This window comes from Eubalaena glacialis, chromosome 8 (genome assembly GCF_028564815.1).
Source record: "Eubalaena glacialis isolate mEubGla1 chromosome 8, mEubGla1.1.hap2.+ XY, whole genome shotgun sequence".
NCBI classification, from domain to species: domain Eukaryota; kingdom Metazoa; phylum Chordata; class Mammalia; order Artiodactyla; family Balaenidae; genus Eubalaena; species Eubalaena glacialis.
The window spans coordinates 44,606,538-44,634,396 of record NC_083723.1 but is presented as its reverse complement, the minus strand read 5'-3'; positions in this window follow the sequence as shown (position 1 = coordinate 44,634,396).

The following is a 27,859-nucleotide window of genomic DNA, read 5'->3' as shown; positions in this document are numbered from 1 at the left end:
TGCAGTGCCCCTGAGCTCCATTTGTCAACTCGCTTTTTGGGAGCTGGCCGCAAAAGCGCAGGATTGCTTCAGGCCCTATTCTGGTTCCGGGGGGCAGGCTGAGCCTGTGGTTCATTCTTCTTCCTGATGGGAAAATAGAGTGACCTGTGCCTTTCCCAACACCTAGAGCTAGTCTCTCATTGGTTCCCCCTCTTCCCGTTCATCCTCAGGACAAATTGCGACCTGTACGAAACAGGAGGTCAACGGTGCTGATTCTCCAAGTAGGGAGATTGTTAGTGAAGCGGCTGGAATGGCGAACCCGAGCACAAGGAGAGGAGAAATGAGGTGCGTTTTAGAAACCTTTCCCGATCACACGGTGTACCATCTTCTGGGTTTCCCAGGCATGTTTTCGATGTAGGAAGATGCCCTTGAACCTGGAGATTTGGGACCCATGGCATGGGTACCACGCAGTATTACTTTAAAGGGTCTGCGTTTGCTCACCCAACCTCACCAATCCTCTCAGCCCCAGGAGTGTCCAGCCTTATGTCTCATCCAGCTGTGGGTCTAGATATGGTCAATCAAGGTTGCATCAGAGCCCCTGAACGGATTTTGTAAGAATGTCTCTCTCTTTCACTGTCTTTGTTTTCTGGGGTTTTTTTTCTTTAAGTAATCTATTTTTATAATGGGGTTTAGCTGCTTTTCCCTGCTGTGTTTATGCCGCTTTACACCCTCTTGATTCACTTCCAGAGAGATATCAATACATAGGTTTTAAGACTCTTCCTAGTCAGATATATTCTTGGGCGGTGAATAGGGGGTGTTGAGTCCAGTTCACTGAGCAGGGAGTAGGTCTTGTCTATTACATATTTGGCTTGTGGAACGGTATGTGAGCTAATTTCAAACCCTTGTTTTATGCATCGCCCCGCCTCACCTTTCCCGTTAAGCAGCCATAGTGTGTTTTCTAAATGTGTGAGTCTGTTCTGTTTTGGAATTCAGTTCAGGTGTAGCGATGTTGACATTCCCTCTATCAGTGATATCTTAGGATAAGCGTCCTTTTCTGTGTGACTTACTTCACTTAGAGTCATCGTCCCTAAATCCACTCATCATGCTGCTACTAGCCTTATGACACTGATTTCATGGCTGAGTGATATTCCATTGTGCATAAGTACCACAACTTCTTTATCCATTTTTCTCTTTCCTGGGATATTTAAGGTGTACCGAAGTGGAGGTTCTTGGAAACAGAGCAGCCCTAAACTTTGGGGTGCCTGTGTCGTGTTGATTTTTAGGTTTCCCGATTTCTACGCCCATGAGTGGAAGTGCCCTATGCTCTCTCAGCTGTGTCTATTCCATGTTTCAGGACGCAGGCGTACACTCCTCCAGAGTGGCTGTTGGCAATTTCCATCCCGCCCATCAGCGTAGCAAGGCTCCCGTGTCTCCATGGCCTGTCCCGCATTTCTGGTTTTTACACTTTTTTCAGCATGGCCCTTTTGGACCGCTGGCAAGCGAGACTTCTTTGTAGCGCCGATTTGCCTTTCCGGCTTGCTTGGTTGGCCAAAAAGGGCGTATGCGTTTTTTCCTGAATATATTCAGGAAAAAACGCATACGCCCTTTTTGGCCAAGGGCATCATTGTCAACGCTTTGCCGCTTTTCATGTGCTTTCAAGGCGAGTCGAATCTACCTCCTGAAATCTGTTTCCTGCAATTCTGCCTTGCTTTCAAATCCTCTTCGTTGCCTTCCCTCTATATATTTGTGGACGAGAGTCATCATTTCTAACTCTGCAGGTTTGTGAATTGCAGTGCCCCTGAGCTCCATTTGTCAACTCGCTTTTTTGGGAGCTGGCCGCAAAAGCGCAGGATTGCTTCAGGCCCTATTCTGGTTCCGGGGGGCAGGCTGAGCCTGTGGTTCATTCTTCTTCCTGATGGGAAAATAGAGTGACCTGTGCCTGTCCCAACACCTAGAGCTAGTCTCTCATTGGTTCCCCCTCTTCCCGTTCATCCTCAGGACAAATTGCGACCTGTACGAAACAGGAGGTCAACGGTGCTGATTCTCCAAGTAGGGAGATTGTTAGTGAAGCGGCTGGAATGGCGAACCCGAGCACAAGGAGGGGAGAAATGAGGTGCGTTTTAGAAACCTTTCCCGATCACACGGTGTACCATCTTCTGGGTTTCCCAGGCATGTTTTCGATGTAGGAAGATGCCCTTGAACCTGGAGATTTGGGACCCATGGCATGGGTACCACGCAGTATTACTTTAAAGGGTCTGCGTTTGCTCACCCGACCTCACCAATCCTCTCAGCCCCAGGAGTGTCCAGCCTTATGTCTCATCCAGCTGTGGGTCTAGATATGGTCAATCCAGGTTGCATCAGAGCCCCTGAACGGATTTTGTAAGAATGTCTCTCTCTTTCACTGTCTTTGTTTTCTGGGGTTTTTTTTTTTTAAGTAATCTATTTTTATAATGGGGTTTAGCTGCTTTTCCCTGCTGTGTTTATGCCGCTTTACACCCTCTTGATTCACTTCCAGAGAGATATCAATACATAGGTTTTAAGACTCTTCCTAGTCAGATATATTCTTGGGCGGTGAATAGGGGGTGTTGAGTCCAGTTCACTGAGCAGGGAGTAGGTCTTGTCTATTACATATTTGGCTTGTGGAACGGTATGTGAGCTAATTTCAAACCCTTGTTTTATGCATCGCCCCGCCTCACCTTTCCCGTTAAGCAGCCATAGTGTGTTTTCTAAATGTGTGACTCTGTTCTGTTTTGGAATTCAGTTCAGGTGTACCGATGTTGACATTCCCTCTATAAGTGATATCTTAGGATAAGTGTCCTTTTCTGTGTGACTTACTTCACTTAGAGTCATCGTCCCTAAATCCACTCATCATGCTGCTACTAGCCTTATGACACTGATTTCATGGCTGAGTGATATTCCATTGTGCATAAGTACCACAACTTCTTTATCCATTTTTGTCTTTCCTGGGATATTTAAGGTGTACCGAAGTGGAGGTTCTTGGAAACAGAGCAGCCCTAAACTTTGGGGTGCCTGTGTCGTGTTGATTTTTAGGTTTCCCGATTTCTACGCCCATGAGTGGAAGTGCCCTATGCTCTCTCAGCTGTGTCTATTCCATGTTTCAGGACGCAGCGTACACTCCTCCAGAGTGGCTGTTGGAAATTTCCATCCCGCCCATCAGCGTAGCAAGGCTCCCGTGTCTCCATGGCCTGTCCTGCATTTCTGGTTTTTACACTTTTTTCAGCATGGCCCTTTTGACCGCTGGCAAGCGAGACTTCTTTGTAGCGCCGATTTGCCTTTCCGGCTTGCTTGGTTGGCCAAAAAGGGCGTATGCGTTTTTTCCTGAATATATTCAGGAAAAAACGCATACGCCCTTTTTGGCCAAGGGCATCATTGTCAACACTTTGCCGCTTTTCATGTGCTTTCAAGGCGAGTCGAATCTACCTCCTGAAATCTGTTTCCTGCAATTCTGCCTTGCTTTCAAATCCTCTTCGTTGCCTTCCCTCAATATATTCGTGGACGAGAGTCATCATTTCAAACTCTGCAGGTTTGTGAATTGCAGTGCCCCTGAGCTCCATTTGTCAACTCGCTTTTTTGGGAGCTGGCCGCAAAAGCGCAGGATTGCTTCAGGCCCTATTCTGGTTCCGGGGGGCAGGCTGAGCCTGTGGTTCATTCTTCTTCCTGATGGGAAAATAGAGTGACCTGTGCCTGTCCCAACACCTACAGCTAGTCTCTCATTGGTTCCCCCTCTTCCCGTTCATCCTCAGGACAAATTGCGACCTGTACGAAACAGGAGGTCAACGGTGCTGATTCTCCAAGTAGGGAGATGGTTAGTGAAGCGGCTGGAATGGCGAACCCGAGCACAAGGAGAGGAGAAATGAGGTGCGTTTTAGAAACCTTTCCCGATCACACGGTGTACCATCTTCTGGGTTTCCCAGGCATGTTTTCGATGTAGGAAGATGCCCTTGAACCTGGAGATTTGGGACCCATGGCATGGGTACCACGCAGTATTACTTTAAAGGGTCTGCGTTTGCTCACCTAACCTCACCAATCCTCTCAGCCCCAAGAGTGTCCAGGCTTATGTCTCATCCAGCTGTGGGTCTAGATATGGTCAATCCAGGTTGCATCAGAGCCCCTGAACGGATTTTGTAAGAATGTCTCTCTCTTTCACTGTCTTTGTTTTCTGGGGTTTTTTTTCTTTAAGTAATCTATTTTTATAATGGGGTTTAGCTGCTTTTCCCTGCTTTGTTTATGCCGCTTTACACCCTCTTGATTCACTTCCAGAGAGATATCAATACATAGGTTTTAAGACTCTTCCTAGTCAGATATATTCTTGGGCGGTGAATAGGGGGTGTTGAGTCCAGTTCACTGAGCAGGGAGTAGGTCTTGTCTATTACATATTTGGCTTGTGGAACGGTATGTGAGCTAATTTCAAACCCTTGTTTTATGCATCGCCCCGCCTCACCTTTCCCGTTAAGCAGCCATAGTGTGTTTTCTAAATGTGTGAGTCTGTTCTGTTTTGGAATTCAGTTCAGGTGTAGCGATGTTGACATTCCCTCTATCAGTGATATCTTAGGATAAGCGTCCTTTTCTGTGTGACTTACTTCACTTAGAGTCATCGTCCCTAAATCCACTCATCATGCTGCTACTAGCCTTATGACACTGATTTCATGGCTGAGTGATATTCCATTGTGCATAAGTACCACAACTTCTTTATCCATTTTTCTCTTTCCTGGGATATTTAAGGTGTACCGAAGTGGAGGTTCTTGGAAACAGAGCAGCCCTAAACTTTGGGGTGCCTGTGTCGTGTTGATTTTTAGGTTTCCCGATTTCTACGCCCATGAGTGGAAGTGCCCTATGCTCTCTCAGCTCTGTCTATTCCATGTTTCAGGACGCAGGCGTACACTCCTCCAGAGTGGCTGTTGGCAATTTCCATCCCGCCCATCAGCGTAGCAAGGCTCCCGTGTCTCCATGGCCTGTCCCGCATTTCTGGTTTTTACACTTTTTTCAGCATGGCCCTTTTGACCGCTGGCAAGCGAGACTTCTTTGTAGCGCCGATTTGCCTTTCCGGCTTGCTTGGTTGGCCAAAAAGGGCGTATGCGTTTTTTCCTGAATATATTCAGGAAAAAACGCATACGCCCTTTTTGGCCAAGGGCATCATTGTCAACGCTTTGCCGCTTTTCATGTGCTTTCAAGGCGAGTCGAATCTACCTCCTGAAATCTGTTTCCTGCAATTCTGCCTTGCTTTCAAATCCTCTTCGTTGCCTTCCCTCAATATATTTGTGGACGAGAGTCATCATTTCTAACTCTGCAGGTTTGTGAATTGCAGTGCCCCTGAGCTCCATTTGTCAACTCGCTTTTTTGGGAGCTGGCCGCAAAAGCGCAGGATTGCTTCAGGCCCTATTCTGGTTCCGGGGGGCAGGCTGAGCCTGTGGTTCATTCTTCTTCCTGATGGGAAAATAGAGTGACCTGTGCCTGTCCCAACACCTAGAGCTAGTCTCTCATTGGTTCCCCCTCTTCCCGTTCATCCTCAGGACAAATTGCGACCTGTACGAAACAGGAGGTCAACGGTGCTGATTCTCCAAGTAGGGAGATTGTTAGTGAAGCGGCTGGAATGGCGAACCCGAGCACAAGGAGAGGAGAAATGAGGTGCGTTTTAGAAACCTTTCCCGATCACACGGTGTACCATCTTCTGGGTTTCCCAGGCATGTTTTCGATGTAGGAAGATGCCCTTGAACCTGGAGATTTGGGACCCATGGCATGGGTACCACGCAGTATTACTTTAAAGGGTCTGCGTTTGCTCACCCGACCTCACCAATCCTCTCAGCCCCAAGAGTGTCCAGCCTTATGTCTCATCCAGCTGTGGGTCTAGATATGGTCAATCCAGGTTGCATCAGAGCCCCTGAACGGATTTTGTAAGAATGTCTCTCTCTTTCACTGTCTTTGTTTTCTGGGGTTTTTTTTCTTTAAGTAATCTATTTTTATAATGGGGTTTAGCTGCTTTTCCCTGCTGTGTTTATGCCGCTTTACACCCTCTTGATTCACTTCCAGAGAGATATCAATACATAGGTTTTAAGACTCTTCCTAGTCAGATATATTCTTGGGCGGTGAATAGGGGGTGTTGAGTCCAGTTCACTGAGCAGGGAGTAGGTCTTGTCTATTACATATTTGGCTTGTGGAACGGTATGTGAGCTAATTTCAAACCCTTGTTTTATGCATCGCCCCGCCTCACCTTTCCCGTTAAGCAGCCATAGTGTGTTTTGTAAATGTGTGACTCTGTTCTGTTTTGGAATTCAGTTCAGGTGTACCGATGTTGACATTCCCTCTATAAGTGATATCTTAGGATAAGTGTCCTTTTCTGTGTGACTTACTTCACTTAGAGTCATCGTCCCTAAATCCACTCATCATGCTGCTACTAGCCTTATGACACTGATTTCATGGCTGAGTGATATTCCATTGTGCATAAGTACCACAACTTCTTTATCCATTTTTCTCTTTCCTGGGATATTTAAGGTGTACCGAAGTGGAGGTTCTTGGAAACAGAGCAGCCCTAAACTTTGGGGTGCCTGTGTCGTGTTGATTTTTAGGTTTCCCGATTTCTACGCCCATGAGTGGAAGTGCCCTATGCTCTCTCAGCTGTGTCTATTCCATGTTTCAGGACGCAGCGTACACTCCTCCAGAGTGGCTGTTGGCAATTTCCATCCCGCCCATCAGCGTAGCAAGGCTCCCGTGTCTCCATGGCCTGTCCTGCATTTCTGGTTTTTACACTTTTTTCAGCATGGCCCTTTTGACCGCTGGCAAGCGAGACTTCTTTGTAGCGCCGATTTGCCTTTCCGGCTTGCTTGGTTGGCCAAAAAGGGCGTATGCGTTTTTTCCTGAATATATTCAGGAAAAAACGCATACGCCCTTTTTGGCCAAGGGCATCATTGTCAACGCTTTGCCGCTTTTCCTGTGCTTTCAAGGCGAGTCGAATCTACCTCCTGAAATCTGTTTCCTGCAATTCTGCCTTGCTTTCAAATCCTCTTCGTTGCCTTCCCTCAATATATTTGTGGACGAGAGTCATCATTTCGAACTCTGCAGGTTTGTGAATTGCAGTGCCCCTGAGCTCCATTTGTCAACTCGCTTTTTTGGGAGCTGGCCGCAGAAGCGCAGGATTGCTTCAGGCCCTATTCTGGTTCCGGGGGGCAGGCTGAGCCTGTGGTTCATTCTTCTTCCTGATGGGAAAATAGAGTGACCTGTGCCTGTCCCAACACCTAGAGCTAGTCTCTCATTGGTTCCCCCTCTTCCCGTTCATCCTCAGGACAAATTGCGACCTGTACGAAACAGGAGGTCAACGGTGCTGATTCTCCAAGTAGGGAGATTGTTAGTGAAGCGGATGGAATGGCGAACCCGAGCACAAGGAGAGGAGAAATGAGGTGCGTTTTAGAAACCTTTCCCGATCACACGGTGTACCATCTTCTGGGTTTCCCAGGCATGTTTTCGATGTAGGAAGATGCCCTTGAACCTGGAGATTTGGGACCCATGGCATGGGTACCACGCAGTATTACTTTAAAGGGTCTGCGTTTGCTCACCCGACCTCACCAATCCTCTCAGCCCCAAGAGTGTCCAGCCTTATGTCTCATCCAGCTGTGGGTCTAGATATGGTCAATCCAGGTTGCATCAGAGCCCCTGAACGGATTTTGTAAGAATGTCTCTCTCTTTCACTGTCTTTGTTTTCTGGGGTTTTTTTTCTTTAAGTAATCTATTTTTATAATGGGGTTTAGCTGCTTTTCCCTGCTGTGTTTATGCCGCTTTACACCCTCTTGATTCACTTCCAGAGAGATATCAGTACATATCAATACATCAATACATAGGTTTTAAGACTCTTCCTAGTCAGATATATTTTTGGGCGGTGAATAGGGGGTGTTGGGTCTAGTTCACTGAGCAGGGAGTAGGTCTTGTCTATTACATATTTGGCTTGTGGAACGGTATGTGAGCTAATTTCAAACCCTTGTTTTATGCATCGCCCCGCCTCACCTTTCCCGTTAAGCAGCCATAGTGTGTTTTGTAAATGTGTGACTCTGTTCTGTTTTGGAATTCAGTTCAGGTGTAGCGATGTTGACATTCCCTCTATAAGTGATATCTTAGGATAAGTGTCCTTTTCTGTGTGACTTACTTCACTTAGAGTCATCGTCCCTAAATCCACTCATCATGCTGCTACTAGCCTTATGACACTGATTTCATGGCTGAGTGATATTCCATTGTGCATAAGTACCACAACTTCTTTATCCATTTTTCTCTTTCCTGGGATATTTAAGGTGTACCGAAGTGGAGGTTCTTGGAAACAGAGCAGCCCTAAACTTTGGGGTGCCTGTGTCGTGTTGATTTTTAGGTTTCCCGATTTCTACGCCCATGAGTGGAAGTGCCCTATGCTCTCTCAGCTGTGTCTATTCCATGTTTCAGGACGCAGCGTACACTCCTCCAGAGTGGCTGTTGGCAATTTCCATCCCGCCCATCAGCGTAGCAAGGCTCCCGTGTCTCCATGGCCTGTCCTGCATTTCTGGTTTTTACACTTTTTTCAGCATGGCCCTTTTGACCGCGGGCAAGCGAGACTTCTTTGTAGCGCCGATTTGCCTTTCCGGCTTGCTTGGTTGGCCAAAAAGGGCGTATGCGTTTTTTCCTGAATATATTCAGGAAAAAACGCATACGCCCTTTTTGGCCAAGGGCATCATTGTCAACGCTTTGCCGCTTTTCATGTGCTTTCAAGGCGAGTCGAATCTACCTCCTGAAATCTGTTTCCTGCAATTCTGCCTTGCTTTCAAATCCTCTTCGTTGCCTTCCCTCAATATATTTGTGGACGAGAGTCATCATTTCTAACTCTGCAGGTTTGTGAATTGCAGTGCCCCTGAGCTCCATTTGTCAACTCGCTTTTTTGGAAGCTGGCCGCAAAAGCGCAGGATTGCTTCAGGCCCTATTCTGGATCCGGGCGGCAGGCTGAGCCTGTGGTTCATTCTTCTTCCTGATGGGAAAATAGAGTGACCTGTGCCTGTCCCAACACCTAGAGCTAGTCTCTCATTGGTTCCCCCTCTTCCCGTTCATCCTCAGGACAAATTGCGACCTGTACGAAACAGGAGGTCAATGGTGCTGATTCTCCAAGTAGGGAGATTGTTAGTGAAGCGGCTGGAATGGCGAACCCGAGCACAAGGAGAGGAGAAATGAGGTGCGTTTTAGAAACCTTTCCCGATCACACGGTGTACCATCTTCTGGGTTTCCCAAGCATGTTTTCGATGTAGGAAGATGCCCTTGAACCTGGAGATTTGGGACCCATGGCATGGGTACCACGCAGTATTACTTTAAAGGGTCTGCGTTTGCTCACCCAACCTCACCAATCCTCTCAGCCCCAAGAGTGTCCAGCCTTATGTCTCATCCAGCTGTGGGTCTAGATATGGTCAATCCAGGTTGCATCAGAGCCCCTGAACGGATTTTGTAAGAATGTCTCTCTCTTTCACTGTCTTTGTTTTCTGGGGTTTTTTTTCTTTAAGTAATCTATTTTTATAATGGGGTTTAGCTGCTTTTCCCTGCTGTGTTTATGCCGCTTTACACCCTCTTGATTCACTTCCAGAGAGATATCAATACATAGGTTTTAAGACTCTTCCTTGTCAGATATATTCTTGGGCGGTGAATAGGGGGTGTTGAGTCCAGTTCACTGAGCAGGGAGTAGGTCTTGTCTATTACATATTTGGCTTGTGGAACGGTATGTGAGCTAATTTCAAACCCTTGTTTTATGCATCGCCCCGCCTCACCTTTCCCGTTAAGCAGCCATAGTGTGTTTTGTAAATGTGTGACTCTGTTCTGTTTTGGAATTCAGTTCAGGTGTAGCGATGTTGACATTCCCTCTATCAGTGATATCTTAGGATAAGCGTCCTTTTCTGTGTGACTTACTTCACTTAGAGTCATCGTCCCTAAATCCACTCATCATGCTGCTACTAGCCTTATGACACTGATCTCATGGCTGAGTGATATTCCATTGTGCATGAGTACCACAACTTCTTTATCCATTTTTCTCTTTCCTGGGATATTTAAGGTGTACCGAAGTGGAGGTTCTTGGAAACAGAGCAGCCCTAAACTTTGGGGTGCCTGTGTCGTGTTGATTTTTAGGTTTCCCGATTTCTACGCCCATGAGTGGAAGTGCCCTATGCTCTCTCAGCTGTGTCTATTCCATGTTTCAGGACGCAGCGTACACTCCTCCAGAGTGGCTGTTGGCAATTTCCATCCCGCCCATCAGCGTAGCAAGGCTCCCGTGTCTCCATGGCCTGTCCTGCATTTCTGGTTTTTACACTTTTTTCAGCATGGCCCTTTTGACCGCTGGCAAGCGAGACTTCTTTGTAGCGCCAATTTGCCTTTCCGGCTTGCTTGGTTGGCCAAAAAGGGCGTATGCGTTTTTTCCTGAATATATTCAGGAAAAAACGCATACGCCCTTTTTGGCCAAGGGCATCATTGTCAACGCTTTGCCGCTTTTCATGTGCTTTCAAGGCGAGTCGAATCTACCTCCTGAAATCTGTTTCCTGCAATTCTGCCTTGCTTTCAAATCCTCTTCGTTGCCTTCCCTCAATATATTTGTGGACGAGAGTCATCATTTCTATCTCTGCAGTTTTGTGAATTGCAGTGCCCCTGAGCTCCATTTGTCAACTCGCTTTTTTGGGAGCTGGCCGCAAAAGCGCAGGATTGCTTCAGGCCCTATTCTGGTTCCGGGGGGCAGGCTGAGCCTGTGGTTCATTCTTCTTCCTGATGGGAAAATAGAGTGACCTGTGCCTGTCCCAACACCTAGAGCTAGTCTCTCATTGGTTCCCCCTCTTCCCGTTCATCCTCAGGACAAATTGCGACCTGTACGAAACAGGAGGTCAACGGTGCTGATTCTCCAAGTAGGGAGATTGTTAGTGAAGCGGCTGGAATGGCGAACCCGAGCACAAGGAGAGGAGAAATGAGGTGCGTTTTAGAAACCTTTCCCGATCACACGGTGTACCATCTTCTGGGTTTCCCAGGCATGTTTTCGATGTAGGAAGATGCCCTTGAACCTGGAGATTTGGGACCCATGGCATGGGTACCACGCAGTATTACTTTAAAGGGTCTGCGTTTGCTCACCCGACCTCACCAATCCTCTCAGCCCCAAGAGTGTCCAGCCTTATGTCTCATCCAGCTGTGGGTCTAGATATGGTCAATCCAGGTTGCATCAGAGCCCCTGAACGGATTTTGTAAGAATGTCTCTCTCTTTCACTGTCTTTGTTTTCTGGGTTTTTTTTTTTAAGTAATCTATTTTTATAATGGGGTTTAGCTGCTTTTCCCTGCTGTGTTTATGACGCTTTAAACCCTCTTGATTCACTTCCAGAGAGATATCAATACATAGGTTTTAAGACTCTTCCTAGTCAGATATATTCTTGGGCGGTGAATAGGGGGTGTTGAGTCCAGTTCACTGAGCAGGGAGTAGGTCTTGTCTATTACATATTTGGCTTGTGGAACGGTATGTGAGCTAATTTCAAACCCTTGTTTTATGCATCGCCCCGCCTCACCTTTCCCGTTAAGCAGCCATAGTGTGTTTTGTAAATGTGTGACTCTGTTCTGTTTTGGAATTCAGTTCAGGTGTACCGATGTTGACATTCCCTCTATAAGTGATATCTTAGGATAAGTGTCCTTTTCTGTGTGACTTACTTCACTTAGAGTCATCGTCCCTAAATCCACTCATCATGCTGCTACTAGCCTTATGACACTGATTTCATGGCTGAGTGATATTCCATTGTGCATAAGTATCACAACTTCTTTATCCATTTTTCTCTTTCCTGGGATATTTAAGGTGTACCGAAGTGGAGGTTCTTGGAAACAGAGCAGCCCTAAACTTTGGGGTGCCTGTGTCGTGTTGATTTTTAGGTTTCCCGATTTCTACGCCCATGAGTGGAAGTGCCCTATGCTCTCTCAGCTGTGTCTATTCCATGTTTCAGGACGCAGCGTACACTCCTCCAGAGTGGCTGTTGGCAATTTCCATCCCGCCCATCAGCGTAGCAAGGCTCCCGTGTCTCCATGGCCTGTCCTGCATTTCTGGTTTTTACACTTTTTTCAGCATGGCCCTTTTGACCGCGGGCAAGCGAGACTTCTTTGTAGCGCCGATTTGCCTTTCCGGCTTGCTTGGTTGGCCAAAAAGGGCGTATGCGTTTTTTCCTGAATATATTCAGGAAAAAACGCATACGCCCTTTTTGGCCAAGGGCATCATTGTCAACGCTTTGCCGCTTTTCATGTGCTTTCAAGGCGAGTCGAATCTACCTCCTGAAATCTGTTTCCTGCAATTCTGCCTTGCTTTCAAATCCTCTTCGTTGCCTTCCCTCAATATATTTGTGGACGAGAGTCATCATTTCTAACTCTGCAGGTTTGTGAATTGCAGTGCCCCTGAGCTCCATTTGTCAACTCGCTTTTTTGGAAGCTGGCCGCAAAAGCGCAGGATTGCTTCAGGCCCTATTCTGGATCCGGGCGGCAGGCTGAGCCTGTGGTTCATTCTTCTTCCTGATGGGAAAATAGAGTGACCTGTGCCTGTCCCAACACCTAGAGCTAGTCTCTCATTGGTTCCCCCTCTTCCCGTTCATCCTCAGGACAAATTGCGACCTGTACGAAACAGGAGGTCAATGGTGCTGATTCTCCAAGTAGGGAGATTGTTAGTGAAGCGGCTGGAATGGCGAACCCGAGCACAAGGAGAGGAGAAATGAGGTGCGTTTTAGAAACCTTTCCCGATCACACGGTGTACCATCTTCTGGGTTTCCCAAGCATGTTTTCGATGTAGGAAGATGCCCTTGAACCTGGAGATTTGGGACCCATGGCATGGGTACCACGCAGTATTACTTTAAAGGGTCTGCGTTTGCTCACCCAACCTCACCAATCCTCTCATCCCCAAGAGTGTCCAGCCTTATGTGTCATCCAGCTGTGGGTCTAGATATGGTCAATCCAGGTTGCATCAGAGCCCCTGAACGGATTTTGTAAGAATGTCTCTCTCTTTCACTGTCTTTGTTTTCTGGGGTTTTTTTTCTTTAAGTAATCTATTTTTATAATGGGGTTTAGCTGCTTTTCCCTGCTGTGTTTATGCCGCTTTACACCCTCTTGATTCACTTCCAGAGAGATATCAATACATAGGTTTTAAGACTCTTCCTTGTCAGATATATTCTTGGGCGGTGAATAGGGGGTGTTGAGTCCAGTTCACTGAGCAGGGAGTAGGTCTTGTCTATTACATATTTGGCTTGTGGAACGGTATGTGAGCTAATTTCAAACCCTTGTTTTATGCATCGCCCCGCCTCACCTTTCCCGTTAAGCAGCCATAGTGTGTTTTGTAAATGTGTGACTCTGTTCTGTTTTGGAATTCAGTTCAGGTGTAGCGATGTTCACATTCCCTCTATAAGTGATATCTTAGGATAAGTGTCCTTTTCTGTGTGACTTACTTCACTTAGAGTCATCGTCCCTAAATCCACTCATCATGCTGCTACTAGCCTTATGACACTGATTTCATGGCTGAGTGATATTCCATTGTGCATAAGTACCACAACTTCTTTATCCATTTTTCTCTTTCCTGGGATATTTAAGGTGTACCGAAGTGGAGGTTCTTGGAAACAGAGCAGCCCTAAACTTTGGGGTGCCTGTGTCGTGTTGATTTTTAAGTTTCCCGATTTCTACGCCCATGAGTGGAAGTGCCCTATGCTCTCTCAGCTGTGTCTATTCCATGTTTCAGGACGCAGCGTACACTTCTCCAGAGTGGCTGTTGGCAATTTCCATCCCGCCCATCAGCGTAGCAAGGCTCCCGTGTCTCCATGGCCTGTCCTGCATTTCTGGATTTTACACTTTTTTCAGCATGGCCCTTTGGACCGCTGGCAAGCGAGACTTCTTTGTAGCGCCGATTTGCCTTTCCGGCTTGCTTGGTTGGCCAAAAAGGGCGGATGCGTTTTTTCCTGAATATATTCAGGAAAAAACGCATCCGCCCTTTTTGGCCAAGGGCATCATTGTCAACGCTTTGCCGCTTTTCATGTGCTTTCAAGGCGAGTCGAATCTACCTCCTGAAATCTGTTTCCTGCAATTCTGCCTTGCTTTCAAATCCTCTTCGTTGCCTTCCCTCAATATATTTGTGGACGAGAGTCATCATTTCGAACTCTGCAGGTTTGTGAATTGCAGTGCCCCTGAGCTCCATTTGTCAACTCGCTTTTTTGGGAGCTGGCCGCAAAAGCGCAGGATTGCTTCAGGCCCTATTCTGGTTCCGGGCGGCAGGCTGAGCCTGTGGTTCATTCTTCTTCCTGATGGGAAAATAGAGTGACCTGTGCCTGTCCCAACACCTAGAGCTAGTCTCTCATTGGTTCCCCCTCTTCCCGTTCATCCTCAGGACAAATTGCGACCTGTACGAAAGAGGAGGTCAACGGTGCTGATTCTCCAAGTAGGGAGATTGTTAGTGAAGCGGCTGGAATGGCGAACCCGAGCACATGGAGAGGAGAAATGAGGTGCGTTTTAGAAACCTTTCCCGATCACACGGTGTACCATCTTCTGGGTTTCCCAGGCATGTTTTCGATGTAGGAAGATGCCCTTGAACCTGGAGATTTGGGACCCATGGCATGGGTACCACGCAGTATTACTTTAAAGGGTCTGCGTTTGCTCACCCGACCTCACCAATCCTCTCCGCCCCAAGAGTGTCCAGCCTTATGTCTCATCCAGCTGTGGGTCTAGATATGGTCAATCCAGGTTGCATCAGAGCCCCTGAACGGATTTTGTAAGAATGTCTCTCTCTTTCACTGTCTTTGTTTTCTGGGGTTTTTTTTTTAAGTAATCTATTTTTATAATGGGGTTTAGCTGCTTTTCCCTGCTGTGTTTATGCCGCTTTAAACCCTCTTGATTCACTTCCAGAGAGATATCAATACATAGGTTTAAAGACTCTTCCTAGTCAGATATATTCTTGGGCGGTGAATAGGGGGTGTTGAGTCCAGTTCACTGAGCAGGGAGTAGGTCTTGTCTATTACATATTTGGCTTGTGGAACGGTATGTGAGCTAATTTCAAACCCTTGTTTTATGCATCGCCCCGCCTCACCTTTCCCGTTAAGCAGCCATAGTGTGTTTTGTAAATGTGTGACTCTGTTCTGTTTTGGAATTCAGTTCAGGTGTAGCGATGTTGACATTCCCTCTATCAGTGATATCTTAGGATAAGCGTCCTTTTCTGTGTGACTTACTTAACATAGAGTCATCGTCCCTAAATCCACTCATCATGCTGCTACTAGCCTTATGACACTGATTTCATGGCTGAGTGATATTCCATTGTGCATAAGTACCACAACTTCTTTATCCATTTTTCTCTTTCCTGGGATATTTAAGGTGTACCGAAGTGGAGGTTCTTGGAATCAGAGCAGCCCTAAACTTTGGGGTGCCTGTGTCGTGTTGATTTTTAGGTTTCCCGATTTCTACGCCCATGAGTGGAAGTGCCCTATGCTCTCTCAGCTGTGTCTATTCCATGTTTCAGGACGCAGCGTACACTCCTCCAGAGTGGCTGTTGGCAATTTCCATCCCGCCCATCAGCGTAGCAAGGCTCCCGTGTCTCCATGGCCTGTCCTGCATTTCTGGTTTTTACACTTTTTTCAGCATGGCCCTTTTGACCGCTGGCAAGCGAGACTTCTTTGTAGCGCCGATTTGCCTTTCCGGCTTGCTTGGTTGGCCAAAAAGGGCGGATGCGTTTTTTCCTGAATATATTCAGGAAAAAACGCATCCGCCCTTTTTGGCCAAAGGCATCATTGTCAACGCTTTGCCGCTTTTCATGTGCTTTCAATGCGAGTCGAATCTACCTCCTGAAATCTGTTTCCTGCAATTCTGCCTTGCTTTCAAATCCTCTTCGTTGCCTTCCCTCAATATATTTGTGGACGAGAGTCATCATTTAGAACTCTGCAGGTTTGTGAATTGCAGTGCCCCTGAGCTCCATTTGTCAACTCGCTTTTTTGGGAGCTGGCCGCAAAAGCGCAGGATTGCTTCAGGCCCTATTCTGGTTCCGGGGGGCAGGCTGAGCCTGTGGTTCATTCTTCTTCCTGATGGGAAAATAGAGTGACCTGTGCCTGTCCCAACACCTAGAGCTAGTCTCTCATTGGTTCCCCCTCTTCCCGTTCATCCTCAGGACAAATTGCGACCTGTACGAAACAGGAGGTCAACGGTGCTGATTCTCCAAGTAGGGAGATTGTTAGTGAAGCGGCTGGAATGGCGAACCCGAGCACAAGGAGAGGAGAAATGAGGTGCGTTTTAGAAACCTTTCCCGATCACACGGTGTACCATCTTCTGGGTTTCCCAGGCATGTTTTCGATGTAGGAAGATGCCCTTGAACCTGGAGATTTGGGACCCATGGCATGGGTACCACGCAGTATTACTTTAAAGGGTCTGCGTTTGCTCACCCAACCTCACCAATCCTCTCAGCCCCAAGAGTGTCCAGCCTTATGTCTCATCCAGCTGTGGGTCTAGATATGGTCAATCCAGGTTGCATCAGAGCCCCTGAACGGATTTTGTAAGAATGTCTCTCTCTTTCACTGTCTTTGTTTTCTGGGGTTTTTTTTTTTAAGTAATCTATTTTTATAATGGGGTTTAGCTGCTTTTCCCTGCTGTGTTTATGCCGCTTTACACCCTCTTGGTTCACTTCCAGAGAGATATCAATACATAGGTTTAAAGACTCTTCCTAGTCAGATATATTCTTGGGCGGTGAATAGGGGGTGTTGAGTCCAGTTCACTGAGCAGGGAGTAGGTCTTGTCTATTACATATTTGGCTTGTGGAACGGTATGTGAGCTAATTTCAAACCCTTGTTTTATGCATCGCCCCGCCTCACCTTTCCCGTTAAGCAGCCATAGTGTGTTTTCTAAATGTGTGACTCTGTTCTGTTTGGAATTCAGTTCAGGTGTAGCGATGTTCACATTCCCTCTATCAGTGATATCTTAGGATAAGCGTCCTTTTATGTGTGACTTACTTCACTTAGAGACATTGTCCCTAAATCCACTCATCATGCTGCTACTAGCCTTATGACACTGATTTCATGGCTGAGTGATATTCCATTGTGCATAAGTACCACAACTTCTTTATCCATTTTTCTCTTTCCTGGGATATTTAAGGTGTACCGAAGTGGAGGTTCTTGGAAACACAGCAGCCCTAAACTTTGGGGTGCCTGTGTCGTGTTGATTTTTAAGTTTCCCGATTTCTACGCCCATGAGTGGAAGTGCCCTATGCTCTCTCAGCTGTGTCTATTCCATGTTTCAGGACGCAGCGTACACTTCTCCAGAGTGGCTGTTGGCAATTTCCATCCCGCCCATCAGCGTAGCAAGGCTCCCGTGTCTCCATGGCCTGTCCTGCATTTCTGGTTTTTACACTTTTTTCAGCATGGCCCTTTGGACCGCTGGCAAGCGAGACTTCTTTGTAGCGCCGATTTGCCTTTCCCGCTTGCTTGGTTGGCCAAAAAGGGCGGATGCGTTTTTTCCTGAATATATTCAGGAAAAAACGCATCCGCCCTTTTTGGCCAAGGGCATCATTGTCAACGCTTTGCCGCTTTTCATGTGCTTTCAAGGCGAGTCGAGTCGACCTCCTGAAATCTGTTTCCTGCAATTCTGCCTTGCTTTCAAATCCTCTTCGTTGCCTTCCCTCAATATATTTGTGGACGAGAGTCATCATTTCGAACTCTGCAGGTTTGTGAATTGCAGTGCCCCTGAGCTCCATTTGTCAACTCGCTTTTTTGGGAGCTGGCCGCAAAAGCGCAGGATTGCTTCAGGCCCTATTCTGGTTCCGGGGGGCAGGCTGAGCCTGTGGTTCATTCTTCTTCCTGATGGGAAAATAGAGTGACCTGTGCCTGTCCCAACACCTAGAGCTAGTCTCTCATTGGTTCCCCCTCTTCCCGTTCATCCTCAGGACAAATTGCGACCTGTACGAAACAGGAGGTCAACGGTGCTGATTCTCCAAGTAGGGAGATTGTTAGTGAAGCGGCTGGAATGGCGAACCCGAGCACAAGGAGAGGAGAAATGAGGTGCGTTTTAGAAACCTTTCCCGATCACACGGTGTACCATCTTCTGGGTTTCCCAGGCATGTTTTCGATGTAGGAAGATGCCCTTGAACCTGGAGATTTGGGACCCATGGCATGGGTACCACGCAGTATTACTTTAAAGGGTCTGCGTTTGCTCACCCGACCTCACCAATCCTCTCAGCCCCAAGAGTGTCCAGCCTTATGTGTGATCCAGCTGTGGGTCTAGATATGGTCAATCCAGGTTGCATCAGAGCCCCTGAACGGATTTTGTAAGAATGTCTCTCTCTTTCACTGTCTTTGTTTTCTGGGGTTTTTTTTTTTAAGTAATCTATTTTTATAATGGGGTTTAGCTGCTTTTCCCTGCTGTGTTTATGCCGCTTTACACCCTCTTGATTCACTTCCAGAGAGATATCAATACATAGGTTTTAAGACTCTTCCTAGTCAGATATATTCTTGGGCGGTGAATAGGGGGTGTTGAGTCCAGTTCACTGAGCAGGGAGTAGGTCTTGTCTATTACATATTTGGCTTGTGGAACGGTATGTGAGCTAATTTCAAACCCTTGTTTTATGCATCGCCCCGCCTCACCTTTCCCGTTAAGCAGCCATAGTGTGTTTTGTAAATGTGTGACTCTGTTCTGTTTTGGAATTCAGTTCAGGTGTAGTGATGTTGACATTCCCTCTATCAGTTATATCTTAGGATAAGCGTCCTTTTCTGTGTGACTTACTTCACTTAGAGTCATCGTCCCTAAATCCACTCATCATGCTGCTACTAGCCTTATGACACTGATTTCATGGCTGAGTGATATTCCATTGTGCATAAGTACCACAACTTCTTTATCCATTTTTCTCTTTCCTGGGATATTTAAGGTGTACCGAAGTGGAGGTTCTTGGAAACAGAGCAGCCCTAAACTTTGGGGTGCCTGTGTCGTGTTGATTTTTAGGTTTCCCGATTTCTACGCCCATGAGTGGAAGTGCCCTATGCTCTCTCAGCTGTGTCTATTCCATGTTTCAGGACGCAGCGTACACTTCTCCAGAGTGGCTGTTGGCAATTTCCATCCCGCCCATCAGCGTAGCAAGGCTCCCGTGTCTCCATGGCCTGTCCTGCATTTCTGGTTTTTACACTTTTTTCAGCATGGCCCTTTGGACCGCTGGCAAGCGAGACTTCTTTGTAGCGCCGATTTGCCTTTCCGGCTTGCTTGGTTGGCCAAAAAGGGCGTATGCGTTTTTTCCTGAATATATTCAGGAAAAAACGCATACGCCCTTTTTGGCCAAGGGCATCATTGTCAACGCTTTGCCGCTTTTCATGTGCTTTCAAGGCGAGTCGAGTCGACCTCCTGAAATCTGTTTCCTGCAATTCTGCCTTGCTTTCAAATCCTCTTCGTTGCCTTCCCTCAATATATTTGTGGACGAGAGTCATCATTTCTAACTCTGCAGGTTTGTGAATTGCAGTGCCCCTGAGCTCCATTTGTCAACTCGCTTTTTTGGGAGCTGGCCGCAAAAGCGCAGGATTGCTTCAGGCCCTATTCTGGTTCCGGGGGGCAGGCTGAGCCTGTGGTTCATTCTTCTTCCTGATGGGAAAATAGAGTGACCTGTGCCTGTCCCAACACCTAGAGCTAGTCTCTCATTGGTTCCCCCTCTTCCCGTTCATCCTCAGGACAAATTGCGACCTGTACGAAACAGGAGGTCAACGGTGCTGATTCTCCAAGTAGGGAGATTGTTAGTGAAGCGGCTGGAATGGCGAACCCGAGCACAAGGAGAGGAGAAATGAGGTGCGTTTTAGAAACCTTTCCCGATCACACGGTGTACCATCTTCTGGGTTTCCCAGGCATGTTTTCGATGTAGGAAGATGCCCTTGAACTTGGAGATTTGGGACCCATGGCATGGGTACCACGCAGTATTACTTTAAAGGGTCTGCGTTTGCTCACCCAACCTCACCAATCCTCTCAGCCCCAAGAGTGTCCAGCCTTATGTCTCATCCAGCTGTGGGTCTAGATATGGTCAATCCAGGTTGCATCAGAGCCCCTGAACGGATTTTGGAAGAATGTCTCTCTCTTTCACTGTCTTTGTTTTCTGGGGTTTTTTTTTTTTAAGTAATCTATTTTTATAATGGGGTTTAGCTGCTTTTCCCTGCTGTGTTTATGCCGCTTTACACCCTCTTGATTCACTTCCAGAGAGATATCAATACATAGGTTTTAAGACTCTTCCTAGTCAGATATATTCTTGGGCGGTGAATAGGGGGTGTTGAGTCCAGTTCACTGAGCAGGGAGTAGGTCTTGTCTATTACATATTTGGCTTGTGGAACGGTATCTGAGCTAATTTCAAACCCTTGTTTTATGCATCGCCCCGCCTCACCTTTCCCGTTAAGCAGCCATAGTGTGTTTTGTAAATGTGTGACTCTGTTCTGCTTTGGAATTCAGTTCAGGTGTAGCGATGTTGACATTCCCTCTATCAGTGATATCTTAGGATAAGCGTCCTTTTCTGTGTGACTTACTTCACTTAGAGTCATCGTCCCTAAATCCACTCATCATGCTGCTACTAGCCTTATGACACTGATTTCATGGCTGAGGGATATTCCATTGTGCATAAGTACCACAACTTCTTTATCCATTTTTCTCTTTCCTGGGATATTTAAGGTGTACCGAAGTGGAGGTTCTTGGAAACAGAGCAGCCCTAAACTTTGGGGTGCCTGTGTCGTGTTGATTTTTAGGTTTCCCGATTTCTACGCCCATGAGTGGAAGTGCCCTATGCTCTCTCAGCTGTGTCTAGTCCATGTTTCAGGACGCAGCGTACACTCCTCCAGAGTGGCTGTTGGCAATTTCCATCCCGCCCATCAGCGTAGCAAGGCTCCCGTGTCTCCATGGCCTGTCCTGCATTTCTGGTTTTTACACTTTTTTCAGCATGGCCCTTTTGACCGCTGGCAAGCGAGACTTCTTTGTAGCGCCGATTTGCCTTTCCGGCTTGCTTGGTTGGCCAAAAAGGGCGGATGCGTTTTTTCCTGAATATATTCAGGAAAAAACGCATACGCCCTTTTTGGCCAAGGGCATCATTGTCAACGCTTTGCCGCTTTTCATGTGCTTTCAAGGCGAGTCGAGTCGACCTCCTGAAATCTGTTTCCTGCAATTCTGCCTTGCTTTCAAATCCTCTTCGTTGCCTTCCCTCAATATATTTGTGGACGAGAGTCATCATTTCTAACTCTGCAGGTTTGTGAATTGCAGTGCCCCTGAGCTCCATTTGTCAACTCGCTTTTTTGGGAGCTGGCCGCAAAAGCGCAGGATTGCTTCAGGCCCTATTCTGGTTCCGGGGGGCAGGCTGAGCCTGTGGTTCATTCTTCTTCCTGATGGGAAAATAGAGTGACCTGTGCCTGTCCCAACACCTAGAGCTAGTCTCTCATTGGTTCCCCCTCTTCCCGTTCATCCTCAGGACAAATTGCGACCTGTACGAAACAGGAGGTCAACGGTGCTGATTCTCCAAGTAGGGAGATTGTTAGTGAAGCGGCTGGAATGGCGAACCCGAGCACAAGGAGAGGAGAAATGAGGTGCGTTTTAGAAACCTTTCCCGATCACACGGTGTACCATCTTCTGGGTTTCCCAGGCATGTTTTCGATGTAGGAAGATGCCCTTGAACCTGGAGATTTGGGACCCATGGCATGGGTACCACGCAGTATTACTTTAAAGGGTCTGCGTTTGCTCACCCAACCTCACCAATCCTCTCAGCCCCAAGAGTGTCCAGCCTTATGTCTGATCCAGCTGTGGGTCTAGATATGGTCAATCCAGGTTGCATCAGAGCCCCTGAACGGATTTTGTAAGAATGTCTCTCTCTTTCACTGTCTTTGTTTTCTGGGGTTTTTTTTTTTAAGTAATCTATTTTTATAATGGAGTTTAGCTGCTTTTCCCTGCTGTGTTTATGCCGCTTTACACCCTCTTGATTCACTTCCAGAGAGATATCAATACATAGGTTTTAAGACTCTTCCTAGTCAGATATATTCTTGGGCGGTGAATAGGGGGTGTTGAGTCCAGTTCACTGAGCAGGGAGTAGGTCTTGTCTATTACATATTTGGCTTGTGGAACGGTATGTGAGCTAATTTCAAACCCTTGTTTTATGCATCGCCCCGCCTCACCTTTCCCGTTAAGCAGCCATAGTGTGTTTTCTAAATGTGTGACTCTGTTCTGTTTTGGAATTCAGTTCAGGTGTAGCGATGTTCACATTCCCTCTATCAGTGATATCTTAGGATAAGCGTCCTTTTCTGTGTGACTTACTTCACTTAGAGTCATCGTCCCTAAATCCACTCATCATGCTGCTACTAGCCTTATGACACTGATTTCATGGCTGAGTGATATTCCATTGTGCATAAGTACCACAACTTCTTTATCCATTTTTCTCTTTCCTGGGATATTTAAGGTGTACCGAAGTGGAGGTTCTTGGAAACAGAGCAGCCCTAAACTTTGGGGTGCCTGTGTCTTGTTGATTTTTAGGTTTCCCGATTTCTACGCCCATGAGTGGAAGTGCCCTATGCTCTCTCAGCTGTGTCTATTCCATGTTTCAGGACGCAGCGTACACTTCTCCAGAGTGGCTGTTGTCAATTTCCATCCCGCCCATCAGCATAGCAAGGCTCCCGTGTCTCCATGGCCTGTCCTGCATTTCTGGTTTTTACACTTTTTTCAGCATGGCCCTTTGGACCGCTGTCAAGCGAGACTTCTTTGTAGCGCCGATTTGCCTTTCCGGCTTGCTTGGTTGGCCAAAAAGGGCGGATGCGTTTTTTCCTGAATATATTCAGGAAAAAACGCATATGCCCTTTTTGGCCAAGGGCATCATTGTCAACGCTTTGCCGCTTTTCATGTGCTTTCAAGGCGAGTCGAGTCGACCTCCTGAAATCTGTTTCCTGCAATTCTGCCTTGCTTTCAAATCCTCTTCGTTGCCTTCCCTCAATATATTTGTGGACGAGAGTCATCATTTCTAACTCTGCAGGTTTGTGAATTGCAGTGCCCCTGAGCTCCATTTGTCAACTCGCTTTTTTGGGAGCTGGCCGCAAAAGCGCAGGATTGCTTCAGGCCCTATTCTGGTTCCGGGGGGCAGGCTGAGCCTGTGGTTCATTCTTCTTCCTGATGGGAAAATAGAGTGACCTGTGCCTGTCCCAACACCTAGAGCTAGTCTCTCATTGGTTCCCCCTCTTCCCGTTCATCCTCAGGACAAATTGCGACCTGTACGAAACAGGAGGTCAACGGTGCTGATTCTCCAAGTAGGGAGATTGTTAGTGAAGCGGCTGGAATGGCGAACCCGAGCACAAGGAGAGGAGAAATGAGGTGCGTTTTAGAAGCCTTTCCCGATCACACGGTGTACCATCTTCTGGGTTTCCCAGGCATGTTTTCGATGTAGGAAGATGCCCTTGAACCTGGAGATTTGGGACCCATGGCATGGGTACCAGGCAGTATTACTTTAAAGGGTCTGCGTTTGCTCACCCAAACTCACCAATCCTCTCAGCCCCAAGAGTGTCCAGCCTTATGTCTCATCGAGCTGTGGGTCTAGATATGGTCAATCCGGGTTGCATCAGAGCCCCTGAATGGATTTTGTAAGAATGTCTCTCTCTTTCACTGTCTTTGTTTTCTGGGGTTTTTTTTTTTTAAGTAATCTATTTTTATAATGGGGTTTAGCTGCTTTTCCCTGCTGTGTTTATGCCGCTTTACACCCTCTTGATTCACTTCCAGAGAGATATCAATACATAGGTTTTAAGACTCTTCCTAGTCAGATATATTCTTGGGCGGTGAATAGGGGGTGTTGAGTCCAGTTCACTGAGCAGGGAGTAGGTCTTGTCTATTACATATTTGGCTTGTGGAACGGTATGTGAGCTAATTTCAAACCCTTGTTTTATGCATCGCCCCGCCTCACCTTTCCCGTTAAGCAGCCATAGTGTGTTTTCTAAATGTGTGACTCTGTTCTGCTTTGGAATTCAGTTCAGGTGTAGCGATGTTGAAATTCCCTCTATCAGTGATATCTTAGGATAAGCGTCCTTTTCTGTGTGACTTACTTCACTTAGAGTCATCGTCCCTAAATCCACTCATCATGCTGCTACTAGCCTTATGACACTGATTTCATGGCTGAGTGATATTCCATTGTGCATAAGTACCACAACTTCTTTATCCATTTTTCTCTTTCCTGGGATATTTAAGGTGTACTGAAGTGGAGGTTCTTGGAAACAGAGCAGCCCTAAACTTTGGGGTGCCTGTGTCTTTTTGATTTTTAGGTTTCCCGATTTCTACGCCCATGAGTGGAAGTGCCCTATGCTCTCTCAGCTGTGTCTATTCCATGTTTCAGGACGCAGCGTACACTCCTCCAGAGTGGCTGTTGGCAATTTCCATCCCGCCCATCAGCGTAGCAAGGCTCCCGTGTCTCCATGGCCTGTCCTGCATTTCTGGTTTTTACACTTTTTTCAGCATGGCCCTTTTGACCGCTGGCAAGCGAGACTTCTTTGTAGCGCCAATTTGCCTTTCCGGCTTGCTTGGTTGGCCAAAAAGGGCGGATGCGTTTTTTCCTGAATATATTCAGGAAAAAACGCATCCGCCCTTTTTGGCCAAGGGCATCATTGTCAACGCTTTGCCGCTTTTCATGTGCTTTCAAGGCGAGTCGAATCGACCTCCTGAAATCTGTTTCCTGCAATTCTGCCTTGCTTTCAAATCCTCTTCGTTGCCTTCCCTCAATATATTTGTGGACGAGAGTCATCATTTCTAACTCTGCAGGTTTGTGAATTGCAGTGCCCCTGAGCTCCATTTGTCAACTCGCTTTTTTGGGAGCTGGCCGCAAAAGCGCAGGATTGCTTCAGGCCCTATTCTGGTTCCGGGGGGCAGGCTGAGCCTGTGGTTCATTCTTCTTCCTGATGGGAAAATAGAGTGACCTGTGCCTGTCCCAACACCTAGAGCTAGTCTCTCATTGGTTCCCCCTCTTCCCGTTCATCCTCAGGACAAATTGCGACCTGTACGAAACAGGAGGTCAACGGTGCTGATTCTCCAAGTAGGGAGATTGTTAGTGAAGCGGCTGGAATGGCGAACCCGAGCACAAGGAGAGGAGAAATGAGGTGCGTTTTAGAAACCTTTCCCGATCACACGGTGTACCATCTTCTGGGTTTCCCAGGCATGTTTTCGATGTAGGAAGATGCCCTTGAACCTGGAGATTTGGGACCCATGGCATGGGTACCACGCAGTATTACTTTAAAGGGTCTGCGTTTGCTCACCCAACCTCACCAATCCTCTCAGCCCCAAGAGTGTCCAGCCTTATGTCTCATCCAGCTGTGGGTCTAGATATGGTCAATCCAGGTTGCATCAGAGCCCCTGAACGGATTTTGGAAGAATGTCTCTCTCTTTCACTGTCTTTGTTTTCTGGGTTTTTTTTTCTTAAGTGATCTATTTTTATAATGGGGTTTAGCTGCTTTTCCCTGCTGTGTTTATGCCGCTTTACACACTCTTGATTCACTTCCAGAGAGATATCAATACATAGGTTTTAAGACTCTTCCTAGTCAGATATATTCTTGGGCGGTGAATAGGGGGTGTTGAGTCCAGTTCACTGAGCAGGGAGTAGGTCTTGTCTATTACATATTTGGCTTGTGGAACGGTATCTGAGCTAATTTCAAACCCTTGTTTTATGCATCGCCCCGCCTCACCTTTCCCGTTAAGCAGCCATAGTGTGTTTTCTAAATGTGTGACTCTGTTCTGCTTTGGAATTCAGTTCAGGTGTAGCGATGTTGACATTCCCTCTATCAGTGATATCTTAGGATAAGAGTCCTTTTCTGTGTGACTTACTTCACTTAGAGTCATCGTCCCTAAATCCACTCATCATGCTGCTACTAGCCTTATGACACTGATTTCATGGCTGAGTGATATTCCATTGTGCATAAGTACCACAACTTCTTTATCCATTTTTCTCTTTCCTGGGATCTTTAAGGTGTACCGAAGTGGAGGTTCTTGGAAACACAGCAGCCCTAAACTTTGGGGTGCCTGTGTCGTGTTGATTTTTAGGTTTCCCGATTTCTACGCCCATGAGTGGAAGTGCCCTATGCTCTCTCAGCTGTGTCTATTCCATGTTTCAGGACGCAGCGTACACTCCTCCAGAGTGGCTGTTGGCAATTTCCATCCCGCCCATCAGCGTAGCAAGGCTCCCGTGTCTCCATGGCCTGTCCTGCATTTCTGGTTTTTACACTTTTTTCAGCATGGCCCTTTTGACCGCTGGCAAGCGAGACTTCTTTGTAGCGCCGATTTGCCTTTCCGGCTTGCTTGGTTGGCCAAAAAGGGCGGATGCGTTTTTTCCTGAATATATTCAGGAAAAAACGCATCCGCCCTTTTTGGCCAAGGGCATCATTGTCAACGCTTTGCCGCTTTTCATGTGCTTTCAAGGCGAGTCGAATCGACCTCCTGAAATCTGTTTCCTGCAATTCTGCCTTGCTTTCAAATCCTCTTCGTTGCCTTCCCTCAATATATTTGTGGACGAGAGTCATCATTTCTAACTCTGCAGGTTTGTAAATTGCAGTGCCCCTGAGCTCCATTTGTCAACTCGCTTTTTTGGGAGCTGGCCGCAAAAGCGCAGGATTGCTTCAGGCCCTATTCTGGTTCCGGGGGGCAGGCTGAGCCTGTGGTTCATTCTTCTTCCTGATGGGAAAATAGAGTGACCTGTGCCTGTCCCAACACCTAGAGCTAGTCTCTCATTGGTTCCCCCTCTTCCCGTTCATCCTCAGGACAAATTGCGACCTGTACGAAACAGGAGGTCAACGGTGCTGATTCTCCAAGTAGGGAGATTGTTAGTGAAGCGGCTGGAATGGCGAACCCGAGCACAAGGAGAGGAGAAATGAGGTGCGATGTAGAAGCCTTTCCCGATCACACGGTGTACCATCTTCTGGGTTTCCCAGGCATGTTTTCGATGTAGGAAGATGCCCTTGAACCTGGAGATTTGGGACCCATGGCATGGGTACCACGCAGTATTACTTTAAAGGGTCTGCGTTTGCTCACCCAACCTCACCAATCCTCTCAGCCCCAAGAGTGTCCAGCCTTATGTCTCATCCAGCTGTGGGTCTAGATATGGTCAATCCAGGTTGCATCAGAGCCCCTGAACGGATTTTGTAAGAATGTCTCTCTCTTTCACTGTCTTTGTTTTCTGGGGTTTTTTTTTTAAGTAATCTATTTTTATAATGGGGTTTAGCTGCTTTTCCCTGCTGTGTTTATGCCGCTTTACACCCTCTTGATTCACTTCCAGAGAGATATCAATACATAGGTTTTAAGACTCTTCCTAGTCAGATATATTCTTGGGCGGTGAATAGGGGGTGTTGAGTCCAGTTCACTGAGCAGGGAGTAGGTCTTGTCTATTACATATTTGGCTTGTGGAACGGTATGTGAGCTAATTTCAAACCCTTGTTTTATGCATCGCCCCGCCTCACCTTTCCCGTTAAGCAGCCATAGTGTGTTTTGTAAATGTGTGACTCTGTTCTGCTTTGGAATTCAGTTCAGGTGTAGCGATGTTGACATTCCCTCTATCAGTGATATCTTAGGATAAGCGTCCTTTTCTGTGTGACTTACTTCACTTAGAGTCATCGTCCCTAAATCCACTCATCATGCTGCTACTAGCCTTATGACACTGATTTCATGGCTGAGTGATATTCCATTGTGCATAAGTACCACAACTTCTTTATCCATTTTTCTCTTTCCTGGGATATTTAAGGTGTACCGAAGTGGAGGTTCTTGGAAACAGAGCAGCCCTAAACTTTGGGGTGCCTGTGTCGTGTTGATTTTTAGGTTTCCCGATTTCTACGCCCATGAGTGGAAGTGCCCTATGCTCTCTCAGCTGTGTCTATTCCATGTTTCAGGACGCAGCGTACACTCCTCCAGAGTG